At 39.6% G+C, this 16,466-nt stretch overlaps 1 protein-coding gene across 4 annotated transcripts in view; it reads left to right on the plus strand.

The window, feature by feature from the left end:
• The window catches only part of enox2 (ecto-NOX disulfide-thiol exchanger 2), a 200,381-nt gene that overhangs the window by 95,982 nt on the left and 87,933 nt on the right, over positions 1–16,466 (plus strand). The window lies entirely within an intron of this gene.

A 16,466-nucleotide genomic window follows, 5' to 3' on the forward strand; every position in this document is an offset into this window, starting at 1 on the left:
CACTTCTCTGTACTTAGGACAGATACTGTTCTCTGGAGGAAAGACAGAGTCCTGAAGGATGTATTGCCTACCTAGTGCCAAGGTACAGAGTATTTCTTCTGGGTTGGAGTGGAACTTGGAGTAAGAGAAGAAGGATCCAGTTGTTGTTGTCCAGGTAGTTATCAACAATGTAGGTGGGAATAGAAAAGGTAATCTGCTGAGAGGTTATGGGCATCTTACAGCTGAATTTAAAAAGCAGAACCGCAAATGTCCAGATTACTACCTAAGCCATGTGCAAATTGGAATAGGGTGAATAAGATTAAAGAGATAAATGTGTGTCTTAAAGGGAGAAATGGTTTTCAGTTCATGGAGTACTGGCACCAGTACTGGGAAAGAAGAAAGCTGGGGGATAGGGAAGGAAGAAGGGCAGAGGAGGGTGGCTCACTTAAAGTGAAGCTTAAAAAATATAGAAACCAAAGAGCAATAGTGAAGGGGAGAAAATATACACAAATTAGAACCAGAGTAATTAATAATGGTTAAATGGTCAAACGTTAGACTGTTTTTATCTGAGTACACTTAGCAGTTTCAACAAGATAGAAATCAATAAACATAACTTGACAGCAATTATGGAGATGTGGTTGCAATTATGGACATTGTGAGTCTATTTATAGCAGATGCACTGCAGCAGTTCGAGAGGCAGCTTAGCACCACCTTAATGACAACAAGGGACAAACAATATATGCTGGCCAGCCAGCAATGCCCAGGTCCCACAAGTATAATAAAAACAAAGTAATCAAGACCGGGACTCATTATTCAAGAGGATTCAACATTCCAGAAGAATAGGCTAAAAGGAAAAGAAGGTGGAGCAGCTTTGTTAATAAACGAAGTTATCTGTGCTGCACTGAGTAGTGACATAGGTACAATAGATCATGATGTGGAATCTGTTTTGGTGAAAATAAGGAATGGCAAAGGAAAGAAGTCAGAGGTGGGAGTCATCTGTAGGCCACCAAAGAGTTGTCTCACTGCAGGACAAAGTGTGAATTGGGAAATAGTGGAGGCACTTAACTGTCATGGGTGACTTTAGTCTGCATATTAACTAAACAAACCAGATGGACAAATGTAATAAGGAAGACAAATTCGTAAAGTGCATCAGGGATGATTTCTTAGAGCAATGTATTGCACAATATACTCTGGAACAGGCTATTTCAGAACTGGAAATGTGTAATGTGGTAGGAGTAATAAGACATCTCATAGCTAAGAAACCTGTAGGGGTTAGTGATTACAAAATAGTAGAATTTCAAATTCAGTTTGAAAGCAACTAATTCGGGTCTCAAACTGGTATCCTCAACTTAAAAATAAGGACAAACTCTGGTATGAAGGAAGAGTTGTTCAAAATAGGTTGGGGTAAATAGACAAAGGAAGAAAAAAATCAGTGAGCGCAGTGGCAGGCATTTAAGCAAATATTTCACAACACTCAGCAAAAATTTATTCAAGTTAGAAAAGAGGCTCCACTGAGAAGGATGAGTACCTGTGGTTAACTAGGCAGTTCAAGGAGAGAATTCAATCAATGACCAAGGCATACAAAATGGTGAACACTGATGGTTGGCCAGAAGATTGGAATTTTTTTTAGGAAGCAAAAACAAAGAAAATTGATTATGATAGTAATAACACAAATCACAAGTGCTTCTATATGAAAAAAGAAAGAGTAGCTAAAGTAAATGTTGTACTTTTGGAGGAAGCAGCGGAGGAATTAATACCTAGGAAAAGGGATATGGCAGACAATTTTATAGCAGTTTTTCCATTAGTCTTCAGAGTAAAGGGCGCTATAAACATTTTAAAGATAACAGATACGTAAGGTGCTAATGGGAGGAAAGATCTTGTAACTGTATCTGCCATGACAGATAAAGTATTTGACGAACTAATTTGACTAAAGGCAGACAATTAGCCAGGTCCTATTGGCTTGCATCCAAGGGGTTCAAAGGAAGTGGCTGTAGAGATGATAGAGGCGTGGCTCATAATATTACAGAACTTAGTGGATTCCGAGAGAGTTCCAGTGATTGGAAAACGCCAATGTAGTGCTCCTGTTCAAGACTGACAGACAGAAAGCAGGAAACAACAAGGCAATTAACCTAATACGTGTCATAGATGCTAGAGGCCATTATTCAGGGGAAAAGAAAGAGTATTAAGGAAAACTTAAGACAATCAAGCAGTATCAAATTGTTTTGTGAAAGATAAATTATGTTTGACAAATTTGCTATAATTCTTTGAAGATATAACCAGCAGAGTTCATAAGGGGAAACTGATAAATGTAGTGTATTTTGACTTCCAGAAGGTATTTGATAAGGTGCCATATGAAAGGTTGTTGCACAAGATTGGAGCCACGATACTGGGAGCTTATATGTTAGCATGGACTTAGATTTTGTTAACATACAAAAGGCAGTCGGGGTCTTTTCCATGTTGGAAATACGTAACTAGTGAAATGTCTCCATGATTAGTCCAAAGGCCTTAATTATTTACTACCTGTATTAATGACTTGGAGAGCACAGAGTGTAACATATCCACATTTGCAGATGATACAAACATAAGTGGGAGGCATGTTATGATGAAGGCCTAAGGAATCTAGAACGGGACATATGTTGAGTGAATGGGCAAAAATGTGACAAAAGGAGTTCAATGTAGGAAAGTGTAAGGTCATGCAATTTGATAGAAGAATGATACGTCAGATAATTACTTAAATAGAGAGAGACTCCCAAAAAAAAGTTCAGCACAGATGGATCTGGGTGCTTCTGTGCATTTAAGCATGAAAAGTTAGCGTGCAGATACAGCAAGTAATTAAGAAGGCAAATGGAGTTTTAGCCTTCATTGCTAGGCAGTTGGAGTTTAAAAATAAGGAAGTTTTGTTGTAACTGTACAAGGTATTGTGTACAGTTTTGGTCCCTGTATTTAAGAAAGAAAATGCTGGCAATAGAGGCAGTTCAAAAAAGCTTCATTCGACTGATTGCTGGGATGAAGAGGTCGATTTTTATCAAGAATGGCCAAGTAATTTAGAAGAATATTAGAAGGGTCTCATTGGTAGGTGGCCTTACTAGATTCTGAGGGGACTTGACCAGCATTCCAATCAATATTTTTTAGGTCTGCTTGTGACAGTGACTTCAGTGTCCGGACCCTTGGAGTGGCTCCATTCTCAGGACATTGGGTAGATGTTGAGAAGCTATTTGTATGAGTGGGGAATCGCGAAATATGGGTCAAAGTTACAGTGTAAGAGACCACTGATTAAAACTAAATGCAGAAAAAAATTTGATCTTCACAAGGTAGATTGAAGCAAGGCTTAAAATTCTCTACCCCAGAGAGTTGCGGATGTTGGATCACTGAAATAATTTAGAGAAGGAGGTAGATCATTGAATGTTGTGGAATTTGAGGTCTTTGAGGAGCTGGTATGAAAGGGGAGTTGAGACCTGGAACAGGTCAGCCATGGTATTATTGAACAGTGGGTCAGTCTTGACTGGTCAAATGACCTACTCCTACTCCTTCTATTTCTTATGTTCTTATGATCCTTACACTTCAGTTACTTTGACCAGGCCAGTCCAAGCAAAGGGAAATATGGGCTTGGCACAAAGCTTCCAGTTATACGTAGAGTAGCAGAATTGGAAGAATAAACAGCCTGGGACTTCAGATCATGTTTGGAATTCCAATTTTAATACGGATGGATCCCACCAAGTTACTGTCCTTACATAGTGAAGTACGTAATGGTGACAACATCTAGAGCAGAGAAAAGGGCTTTCTCTTACTCCATATTCACGCACTGTAGCTAGCTCATAAAACAGGAAAACCTAAAAACGTCTTTATGTATTCTAACTTCATAGACTACATCAGGAATGGGAAAGTCATATGAAAACCTGCAAAACAGTTTCCATATGTTGTGCAAACTATCTCTGTTTTTCACTTCCCCACTCAACCACACCCCTGCCCTTTTCTGATGAAACCCTAAGCCTGTCCTTCCTTCAGAGATGTGGCCTGCACCCATCCTTTCTCTCGCAGAGACCCTGTTTTTCTCTCTTTTTCTGCTAAAAGTAGCATTTGAGAATTTTCTGCTTTATGCCTATCTTGTGTTTATTAGCTTTTTCATGTGGATATAATTTAGGGAGACATGTGTTGCTGGATCTTGGAACTGAACCTTTGAGCTTGTAGCAATTATTTAACCTGTGGGAGACTGGCTAAGCATGATTGCCTATCCTCCTTCCTGTTGATCAGTATCAACACTCATGTTAAGTGAGACAAATTGAGCGCTATTAATGGCAAGTCTTCACTTCTGAAAATTGGCTGGCAAATTAACAATACATGGTAGAATGTATTGTTGGCAGCAGAACTATGTTTTGCTGACATACACCATCTGCTCCTCATTGTTACTATTTTTATTCAACCAATTTGTTCAAGCCTAGATTGAACAAATGGAACAATGCTGCTGGAAGGTTTGGCTAGTGTCAGCTTTGTCACTCCTGTTGTGAAAGTTAGGACCACTGCCGTTTTGTAAAAAGTATGACCATTCTTCTACCAGTAAATCATTTTCTTGCTGTCAAAAGACAGAGTAAATAACCAAGGAGCTTTGTAACAAAGATGATTTTCTTTAGTTTTGTGCAGTAAATTGGACACCCTGTTCCTCTTCAATCATAGATAATGTTACAAAAAAGTACATCATTCTTTAGTTTTCCTTTTTAAGTTCTGTATCTCCACTCTTTGCATGTTCTTTGACCAACAGTTTGACCACTAACATGTTTCCAGGCCTCTACCCACGTGACTCTCTCACATTGGCTGTAAGAAAATATTTCCCATGTGTCTTCTGCAGATCAAATTTGCAACCCCTTTATCTTTATCTTTACTGCCGCCCTAGCTGAGATTGGGAACCACTGACATCATTCATCATGAACTTTTAGGGCCTTCTCATACTCGTCACATAAGGTAGGTAAACGATCCAGTGGACAGATGTGACCTTTTATTTAAGGTCATTCTTGAAGCTGTCACATATACATTGGACATGATATGAGTCTTTTGTTCATTCAGTATTCAGGTACCAAAAGAATGATTTGCCTTATGAAACCATATAGCATTGGTATAATCTACAAATTTAATTAATTAAACACAAGACATAAAATTATTGCCAGTACAAATGTTAAATTCCATTTAATTAACAAATGCAAAACACGAGTAATAAAAATTGCAACATTTCATTACCAGACCAACGGCACAGAACCTTGACCAGTATCTGTACCATAAAACATGCACTGTTTTTGTTTTGATTTGGTTTATTATTGTCACATGTACCGAGATACAGTAGTAAGTATTGTTTTGTGTGCTATCCAGGAAAATCATACCTTACATAAGTACATCACAGCAATAGATCAGAATGTAGAAAATGGTGTTATAGCCACAGAAAAGGTGCAGAGAAGATCAACTCTAATATGAGAGGTCCGTTCAAAAGTCTGAAAGCAGCAGGGAAGAATCTGTTGGTACATGTTTTGAAACTTTTTGCTTGTTGACTTTCACTTAGACTTCTCCAAAGCAGGAAGAAACAGATCTGCTGCAGGATGGATGGTTCCTGCTAATTTGCAGTTGAAACTCTGACAATTTGCTTTCTAATTTTCTTGCCCTATTAAATAAGGCTGTCGGTTACCTGCTAGATTTAAAACCATGATTGCATGCTGACCCCATTATTTCTGATGGCCCACAGTCTTAGGACATTGACTCATTTAATTTCCAGTGGATAGAATTAATAATACATCACAAAATCTGAAAATTTGGTATTGGTTTTATTTCATCAGCCATCAAGTATAATCCCAGGTTACTCCTCACTCAGACTCTCCAATTCCAATTTAAAGGAATCATGGAGACCCTGAAACCAACTCTGCAATGCTCTCAGTCAGATGCCAAAATCCTTTGTCCATCGATCCTAGATCCCAGAATCTTCCCCATTTATCACAGAATTTTCTCTCCAGATCCTGATGCCCCTTCAAAATGCTGTTGACAACCAAGCTGATCACAGTCCTTCAGACTCCTTCTCAGAGTTTACAGATCCTAAACAATTCTTCCCCTGATAGCCCAAGACCTTTCTGATAAATCAATATGCGAAACCTCTTTTGTTTTATATACACCTCCAGATCAGACTAACTCCACAGGAGGTCCTCTAGTGGTTCAAAGATAATTCATATGAACACAAAATTTGTTTTTACATTTAATGGAATTTTATCAACGGAGGTTGTCAATTTTTTTAGTTTTATATTTTGTACCTGACCATCTTCAGCATTTAAGCCATAAGTTAAGGAGCATTAGATAATGCTTTAGATTCGATAAATAGGCAATTTGGTTCCTTGAGTCTGCTTCACCACTCAATCATGGCTGACCTGTTTCTCAACCCCATTTTCCTGCCTTCTCCCCTTAACATTTGATCCCCTTACTAATTTCTGTCTTAACTGCACTCGGTGACATTGCCAGAGGAGGCTGCAGAGGCCATGAGTTCTGCAGATTCACTATTGTCTGGCTGAAAAGATTCCTCCTCATCTCAGTTCTCAATGGTCATACCGTCACTGTAAGGCTGTGCCCTCAGGTTCTAATCTCTCCTACTAGTGGAAACATCTTCTCCTCATCCATTCTATCCAGGCTTCTCAGTACTCTATAAGGTTCGATGAGACCACCCCCACCTTGCCAAAACTCTATTGAAAACAGACCCAGAGTCCTCAACTGCTCCTCAGAAGACATGCGTTTCATTGCCAAGATAAATCTTGTAGACTTCCTTTGGGACCCTCCAATGTCAGCACATCCTTCCTTTGTTACAGGGCCCAAAACTGCTCTCAGTATTCCGAATGCAGTCTGACCAGAACGTTATACTGCCTCAGTGCATCCCTGCTCTTGTATCCTAACTCTCTCGAAATTGCATTTGCCTCCCCTTATTGCCAACTGAACCTGCATGTTAGCCTTAAGAAAATCCTGAATAAAACTCCCAAATTCCTTTGTGCTTCAGATTTCCGAAGCCTTTCCCCATTTAGAAGATAGCCTATACTTCTATTCTTCTTTCCAAAGTGCATAACCTCACACTTTCCCACATTGTATTCCATCTGCAAGTTGTTGGCCCACTCTGCTAGCCTGTCCAAGTCCTTCTGCAGCCTCCCCACCTCCTCAATATTACCTATCCCTTTGTGTCATCTCCAAACTTAGCAACAACACCCTCAGCTCCTCATCCAGATTGTTGATGTATAATGTTATTTATTCTGTCCTTTATTGAAAATTCAGCTGATTCACTAATCATCTCTGTGGATGGAAGTGCTGATTTGTCTCATTGGAAAGTACAAACATTCTAGGTAACATTGAAGCCAGCAGGAATAGAATAGCATTTATTACAGGGCTGTTTGTGGTTGAAATAACAATCTGGTGAATGCTGAGCTCTGACACTTTCTTGATCTCTATGAATATGCAATTGACTGCTGTTTCTAATGAACTGGATAGTTCAAACAGCTAAGAAAATCAATGCCAGTAGACTATTACAGGTTGTTGATATTAGAACAGTTTTAGCAAAAGCAAGCACAGGCTTTGCTTTTAATTTTTTTGACATTTTCCTGAGGTCAACATTTTTATTTTTGCATGAGATTAAGAACAGTCAAGATATAAAGTGAAAAATGACAACATGAGTTTCAAAGAGTTAGTAAGTACTGCCGATGCTGGAGTCAGAGATAACACGGTGTGGAACTAGAGGAACACAGCATGTCAGGCAACATCAGAGGAGTGGAAAGTTGATTTTTTTTTTCTTGAAGAAGGGTCTCCACCCAAAACATCAACTTTCCTACTCCTGTGATACTGCCTGGCTTGCTGTGTTCCTCCAGCTCCAAAGATGCTTTGAGCTATATTCTTGTCAGTTTGCATTTTTACCACTTAATGGCCAATAAAATACACTGATATATTACTGGTATTTGGGCATTAGGATCAATGTGAAAATTATCAAACAAGTATGCAAAATTGTGCTTTTTATTACTCCAATAGTCTTACAATATGTATTTTTAAGATTTAAAAAAATGATGGTTTGCAATATTTTTGTATATCTGGATTCCCCAGAGGTCTATCCTTCCAAATTAAAATTCACAAATGTAGTAACTTAGGTTACCCACTCTGCTTGGCTTCTATGAAAAGCGTTCAAAGAAAACGAAATACAAAAAGATCTTCCAATGGATATTAGGGTTAGAATTTTTATAAATATTTTTAGATTAGTAGGAGGTGTTTAAGAATAGATACTTGGGGGACATCAAGGATAACCGTGCTGGCAAAAGGGGAGAAGCGATTAGAAATTTTAAAATGATTAAATAGATAAGTAAAATTGCCATAATCCACGAGGACCACAGGGCTGTTCTCTCATTTAGAGGGAGGTGGCTGGGGTTGAATTTGACCTGAGGGTCACCATGCCTCAAGTTTGAGAAAGCAGAGCCTTCACGGTGACCTTAGCCAATGTGGGAATTGAACCCACTCTGGCAGCATACTGCATCACAAATCAGCTGTCAGGCCAACTGGCTAACCAATGCTCACAAAATAAATATGGGTGCAGGAGAAAGCGATCCCACTTAGTTGGATGAAAATCGATAGGTGTTAGATGGTGCGGTCACTGTGTCCAAGGCTGCAAACAGGTTCAGAAGAATGAGGTGGTGAAGACTACCTTTGTGAAAATTAGTAATGCTGTTTCCAGAAATCTATGGATTCTGGATCAGTTTAAATTTTTAGAAGAGAAACTGATATATCCTTTGGTTAGGTAAATATATCAAAGGTTCTGGAATGAAGGCAAGTAAATAAATTTGAGATGCAGATCAGTCAGTAGGATGACAGAAAGAGTGCTTGTTCCTATATTTCTCCACATGCATCAAAATCAAAGTTATTTATAAAAACGGAACCATACCATAATACCACCATTCCCTAACTGAGGCACACAAAATGGGAAATGTAAGCTAGAATAGGTAATTAAATGTAAAATTCTTTCCAGAGACTGAAGTAAAGGGGGCAAGGAGAGTGGGATTCAAAGAAATAAGGGACAAAGAGACTGTGTATATTTAAAACTAAATTTTCAATGCTAGATTAATTGATGGAAATTGAGACTTGCCATACTGTTAGAAACTTGTTTACATTTAAAGGGGCAAGCTCCAACTTTCTTAGCTGCAATTATGAGTTTCTCTCCAATAAATACAGTACTGCCTCAGTCTTCATGTACCTTCCTGTTTAGTCCGTCATTGATGTACCTGTGTAATTATTCTGAGGTTTGAGAGTCTTTGGAGCTCCTTGTCACAGAGTTGTGGGGCAGAATCCTTGTGTACACTTAAGGCTGAGATAGATTATTGATCAGTGGAGGAATCAAGAATTATGGGTAAAAGGCAGGAAAGTGGATCTGAGGAATGTTGGATCAGCCAGGATCCTCTTGAACGGTGGAGTAAGCCCAAGGGGACGAATGATCAGTTCTTGGTCTTAAAACCAATCTTGTGGAGGAACTGGGCAAATCAGGTAGCATCTGATTTTCAGCTTTGAAGTTGAACTTGTCTAGGCACTGGAGGTTGCTGTATGATTTACTCCTTAACAACACTGAGCACTGGCTTCAGCATTATTCTTACTGCAAAATCTGCGTCAACATAAAAGTGGTGGGATTAGCACCATTTGAGTCGCTGATGGGCTGTTGTTTATTTTGTATATTCAGAGCTTCCCTGCACCATGTTGTTTAAGTTATAAAAATAATTTGGAAGCATCTATTGATTCAGTGTTGCCATTAATGCCGTAAAGACTATTTTGCAATGTAAATAGGGCAAATTTAAAGCAATACATGGCTTTATCCATTGCATTGTTACTTTCCCTGGGCATCCTAGAATGCATGTACAATATAGCAAATAAGACAGATAAAAGTCAGATGATTTCTTCCTTCATCCATACGCTCACCTGCAGGGATCTAAGTTGCTTTTGTAAGTTGTTGAATTTGTTGGCACAAATTAAAATGGTTTCACACTCAGCTTAAGACATATTTCTGGGACGACTTCACAGCATACATTTTTTTTATCTTTATAACGCACTTTTTCACTTGGGAAAATAATGACAATTGAGAGAGGTCAATTTACTTTAACCTTCGCCAATCTATCAAATAGTCAATGCAATTATGTGGCCTGTTCTTTATCGTCCCATTGCCCTGCAGTGGATTTTGCACATTGAGACATGATATCAGTAATAAAAATTGGAAACTCAAGAGGACTCCACAATAGAAATAGATTAGGTGAAGTGTTGACTTGACACCCTTGCCACAGATATTAGAAATGAATATTGTCATAGAAACGTTGCTGCCTGATAAATACCTCAAAGGAATGTAGGAAATAGCATTGCCAATGTATAAACTTCAACACGAGATAGGTGGCAGGTCTGTAAATGGTATCAGGAGCAAAATGTCTTGCTGTAGTTATACACGGCATTGGCGAGGTGACACTGGGAATGTGTCCAGTTTTAGTCTGTATCTGAAGAAGGATGCTGTTGCTACAGAGGGCGTGTGGTGAAGGTTTACCAGATTGATTCCAGGCTGGCAGGACTGACGTATGAGGAGAGAATGAGTTGGTTAGTATTGTAGTCACTGGAGACTCTTGTTCTTTATTCATTAATGGTATGAGGGCGTCACTGGCCAGTCAGCATTTATTGCCCAGAGGGCGGTTAAGAGTCAACCACAAAGCTATGGATCTGGAGTCACATGTAGGCCAGATCAGGTAAGGGTGGCAGTTTCCTTCCCTAAAGGATGGGTTTTTCCTGACAGTCAACACTGGATTCATGGTCATCATTAGACTCTTAATTCCAGATATTTATTGAATTCAAATTCCACCATCTGCCATTGTGGGATTCGAACCCAGGTCCCCAAAACATTACGTGGGTCTCTAGGTTAACAGTCCAGTGATAATACCACTAGGCCATTGCCTCCCCATTTTGTAGAAAGAGACATGTACATTATATTCCTGTAATCCTTAGACAAAGTCCTCGGGCAGTTTCACGGTCTTTGACTTTTTTCGTAAATAAGTATTTTAAAATTGACATTCATATGTGGTTCAACTGTCTTGGCAGATTTTCTGTACTGCGTCCTATTTCTAAGTGTTTCAACTCTATTAGACTACTGAGACCCATTCTTAATAAAGTTAGGTATTGGTTTCTAATAATGTTTAGATTAATAACTTAATTGTTATTTAAAGGGGACTGAAGTTTGAGTAGGGACTGCAATTGTACAAGGTGGTAGTGAGACCATATCTGGAATAGGGCAACTTGACCTTAACTGTGAGCAGTTTTGATTCCTTCATCTAAGGAAAGATTTCATTGGAGACAGTTCAGAGAAGGCTCACTAGAATGACTGCTGATAAGATGGGATTGTCTTATGAGCAAAGGCTAGACAGGTTGGGACTCCATGCATTGGAGTTTAGAACAACGAAAGATGATCCTATTGAAACATGTAGGATTCTTAAGAGGCTTGAAACAGTAAACGCTGAGGACGTTTCCCCTCATGGGAGAGTCTAGGACCAGAGAGCATAGTCTCAGAATAAAGGGATGCCAATTTAAGACTGTGATAAGGAGGAATTTCTTCTGAGGGTTGAGTGTTTGTGGAACTCAGTGCCACAGAGAACTGTGGGAGCAGAGTTCTCATGTATATTTTAAGGCTGATTCCTGATCCGTAGGAGAATGCAAGATTACGGGGAAAAAGCAGGAAAGTGGACGTGAGGAATTTCAGATCATCCTAATCCTGTCAAATAGCAGAGCAGTCTTGTGAGGCCAAACAGCCTATTTTTTTATTACCTTACATGATTGGAGACTGTATGCCATGTTCTGTTTGTCAGTCACTGTGGCTTGCAAAACACTAAATCTCTTCCGAAAAACTTGGGAGTTATTAGTCTGAGCTGTCAACTTGCTCCTGCTGAGATGAGTGTCCTTCACACAGTGTCTAATATCTGATTTTCCAGATCTTTAATCATGCAATAACATTTGGACACTCGGACTATTTTGTCCTCTTCGAATAAACATTGTTTTGTAACAGAGCATCAACTTTACCTTCTAGTGTTTCACTTTTGGACTGCTACCCAATGTAACTTTACACAGGCCTGTGAAGCTCATAATGTTTCAGAAGCACTGTCGACGTATCATTTTCATTTGATCCTCTTGTTCTGTCTTCATTACAAATTAAGAAAACATTTTTCATTTTATAAGTCATCCGACATCTCTGTTGTACCCACACTTTATTTGTCTAAATTATTGTTTGACATCTCTGCATGCATTTCTATAGTCTTTATAGGTGTTTTTTGTTAACTTCTTAGATAAAATCCTGCATGCAAAGTGCTTTAACTTCTGGCAATTAAAACTCTGTTTTCCTCATCCTGGACTTATTTTCTTTTGTTTCATGAGATGACTTCTGTATCTACAACTTGTCCTTTGGACTTCATCTTTATGCTAGCCTGTCTGATTTTCTTTTTCATTCATAATGAGATATTGACCTGTTGCGTAGGCTAACATTTATTTACTTAGAGAAAATAATAGTGAGCTGCCTTTATGGACTACTGCAGATCCTGGGGTGTAAGGACACCCACAGTGCTGTTTGGAAGGAATTTCCAGTATATTGAAACAGCAACAGTGAAGGAATGGCGATACAGTTTAAATTCAGGATTCTGTGTGGTTTGAAGAGAATTTGAAGAGAGATGGTATCCCCTGCAACTTGTCATTCTGGGTGGTGGAAATTGCAGATTTGGAAGGTGTCTTTTTTTTTAAATAATCTAATGTCAGAGGAGCCTTGGTCAGTTTCTGCTGTGCATCTCATAGTGCACATTTATTCAGTGGCGAATCAAGTGAATGTTGAAGGTGGAGGGTTGGTGTAATCAAGCAGACAGCTTTATCCTGGATGGTGTGAAGCTTCTTGAGTTGTTGGAGCTGCACTCATCAAGGCAAGTGGAATATATTCCATCGTACTCCTTTTTTGTGCCTTACAGATGGTGGACAGGTTTTGGCGATTCAGTAGATAAGTTACTTGCCATAAAATTTCTAGCCTCTGACCTACTGTTATAACCACGTAACTGTGCTAACTCACAGGAGGCTGTTATTGGAGTGTTCGGTGATTGTAATGCCAAAGAATATCAAGGGTTGGATTCTTTATTGTTGGAAATGTCATTGCCTGGTACTTGTGTGGTGTGAATATTACTTGCTATTCATCAGCCCAAGTTTGTCTAGGTCTTGCTGCATATGAACACTGCCTGCTTCAGTATCTGGGTCCAGACCCGAAACATCAGCTTTCCTGCTCCTCTGATACTGCTTGGCCTGCTGTGTTCATCCAGCTCTATACCTTGTTATCTCTGCTTCAGTATCTGTTGTGTTGCAAAAGTACTGAACATTATGCAATCATCAGGGAACGTTTCCACTTCTGACCTTATGATAGAGGGAAGGTCACGAAGCAGCTCAAGATGGTTGGGCCTGGGACGCCACCTTGAAGAGCTCCTGCAATGATTTCCCAGGACAGAGGTGAATGATATCCAACAGCCATAACCATCATACTTACGCAGGGTATGACTCCAACCATAGGGAGTTTTTGCCCTGAATTACACTGACTCTGAATTACACTGTAGCCAAAAGCTTTCTGTTCCAACACGCACTTTGGAATTGTGCCCTTCAGTACAAATAGTCTCTCCTCATTCTTCCTACTTCTCTGCACTAAATTACATCTATCACTACCCTGTCCCTGTCATTTTGTTTATTTAATAATTGTCATCATGGGATTAGTGGAGTTGTTGGCAACATTGTTGCCTTTTCTCTGGCTTTTTTTCAAATCTCCCCTCAGTCCATCTCTTGATATTCTCCATTCATCCAATTTTTCTTTCCTAAATGTTTTTGCCCTGAATTTCTCCTCCAATTCTTGCTAGGACAAGGCTATCAGATCATTGTTTCCAGGACACCTACTTGGCCATCTTTTTTCTTTATTTGTACTTAGCAGCCCTTTGGTTCCTGAATGTCGATGTTTGTTCTAAGCCACACATTTCCGTCCATCCAGCTAATTCTGAACACCCTCTCCCATACCCATGTTTCAAAAGCTGTTATTATTTTTTTCATCCCCTCTCTTCAGAGTACAACTCTCATATTCATAGAGTGCAACACTCCACTTTGGTAACTGTACAAATTTTTGTTAGCTTCATACTGATGCTTTTCAACGTCCAAAAGTTGCTCAAATCACAGCTGTGGCAAGAGGCACAACTAATCTAATTTGGATTTCATTCTTAGATGTAACTTTGGTGTTTATCATTGAGCCAAGGTTCTTGAATTTGTCCACTCCTCTATCCTGGTGCATGCAACTATGACTTTTCCATGATCATTTAAAACCAAAATGTTATTCTCTTCCTCATTTACATTCAGTGTAAAAGACTCATTGCGCCTTTAGATCAGTCCTGCCATGTTCTTTAATCCTTCTTTTTTATTCCGGTTTTGAGTGTCGTTGTCTTCACGTTGCAATCTTTACTGGTGCAGCCATATCTCTCCGGTAGCTCTTCCTGCACCACCCTCGTTATCTTCTCTCCCGCAATATTAAGTAGCATAGGGAACAGAATACACCCTTTATGTTCTTCACAAAGTGAAATTGCTTTCTGTAACCATCAGCAATTGTTGACAAAAAAGTGCCTTCCATAGACCATTATGCTGGGTAGTGACGAAAGCATAGACTATAGCCAGTGTTGATGAGTCATAGAAGTCTATCACTATCTCCTGCTCAATTTGCAATACTTCCAAGTTTTGTCTCATCTGCAAAATTTGAAAATGTACTATGTACAACCAAGTATAAGTCAATAATATAGATCAATATAAGCGGTAGTGTTTGAGGAAGCCCAGTGTATACCTTTCTCCAATCTGAAAAACAACTATTTGCCACGACAGTTTCCTGTTATTCACTACCTTGTTACTTTTATTCTATGGTTTTCTGCTTTGCTCGCAAACATGTTATGTGGCACTTTTATCAAATGCCCTTTTATCAAATGCCCTTTTAAGCCCACGGGCACCAAATAAATCTCATTACCTTCATCAGTTCCTAAGGTTATCTCATTGAAAAAGCTCAATCCAGGTAGTTAAACATGGGTTACATCCAACATGTTCTTCCATGCTAACTTTCATTAATTCATCCAGATTTGTCAAAATATCTACTAATTGTGTCATGGTTATCATAAGAGAAAAATTTACACACTGCTGAGGTTAAACTGACTGGCCTGTTGTTGCTGGATTTATTCTTTCACTTTTCTTTCACTTTCACTATTCTTTGAACAGTAGCCTGACACTTGCAATTTTCCTGTCTTCTGCCACCACCCTTGTATCCAAGGGATTTTGGAGAATTATGGCCAGAGCCTCTGCCACTCATACCCTTGCATCCTTAGCATCCTCTGAATTACCATTTGGTCCCAGTGACTTATCAATGTGAAGTAATATTAGCCTTTCAAATAAGTTATCTTTATCATTTTTTAGCTTACTCAGCATCTGAACTATGTTCTCATTCACTGAATCTAGCAGCAGCATCTTCCCCAATTAAGGCCCATTCAACTACTTGTTTAGCACCTCAGCCAAAGGTCCTCCTTTGGTCCCTGTTTGACCCAACGCTGCCTTTACTAGAGCTTAGTGATTTTTATGTCTGTAGAAAACTTTTGAACTTCATGTTATGTTACCTGCTTTAACTTCTCTCTTTGCCTCTCCCAGCTTTCACCTTCTCTCCAAACCTTCTACATTCAGCCCAGTTCTCACTGGTATTATCAACCTAACATCTGTCATCTTCGTCTTGTTACCTGTCTTGCATGTTTCTTTTCTGTCTTCCCATCGTCTGTCTGTGAGTTGCTCTCTCTGCGCTGTCTGCCTCTCTTTCTCACACCACAATCCTCACCCACCACTTTCTCGATTGCAAGGAAATTGAATACATCCTACTATGACTTTGTATTGAATGAGCTTTACCCTGATAGTTTACCACACCTCCAATGATCACCTTTATTGAAACTTACTCACTGTCAGCCAGAACATGGCACTGAGCTCTTGACTTCCTGCATCGCAGTTTTCACCATTCTTATTTTAAATAGATGTTTCATTTTGCACAAAGTGTGTGGCTCAAATAGAATGTGTCTGTGAGAGATGCTGGAGAATGTGAGATAACAAGGTATAGAGCTGGATGAACACAGCAGGCCAAGCAGCATCAGAGGAGCAGGAAGGCTGACGTTTCGGGCCTAGACCCTTCTTCAGAAATGGGGGAGGGGGAGGGGGTTCTGAAATCGATAGGGAGAGAGGGGGAAGCGGATAGAAGATGGATAGAGGAGAAAATAGGTGGAGAGGAGACAGACAGGTCAAAGAGGCGGAGATGGAGCCAGTAAAAGTGAGTGTAGGTAGGGAGGAGATAGGTCAGTCCAGGGAGGACGGACAGGTCAAGGGGGCGGGATGAGGTTAGTAGGTAGGAGATGGGGGTG

This window comes from Rhincodon typus, chromosome 14 (genome assembly GCF_021869965.1).
Source record: "Rhincodon typus isolate 14 chromosome 14, sRhiTyp1.1, whole genome shotgun sequence".
NCBI classification, from domain to species: domain Eukaryota; kingdom Metazoa; phylum Chordata; class Chondrichthyes; order Orectolobiformes; family Rhincodontidae; genus Rhincodon; species Rhincodon typus.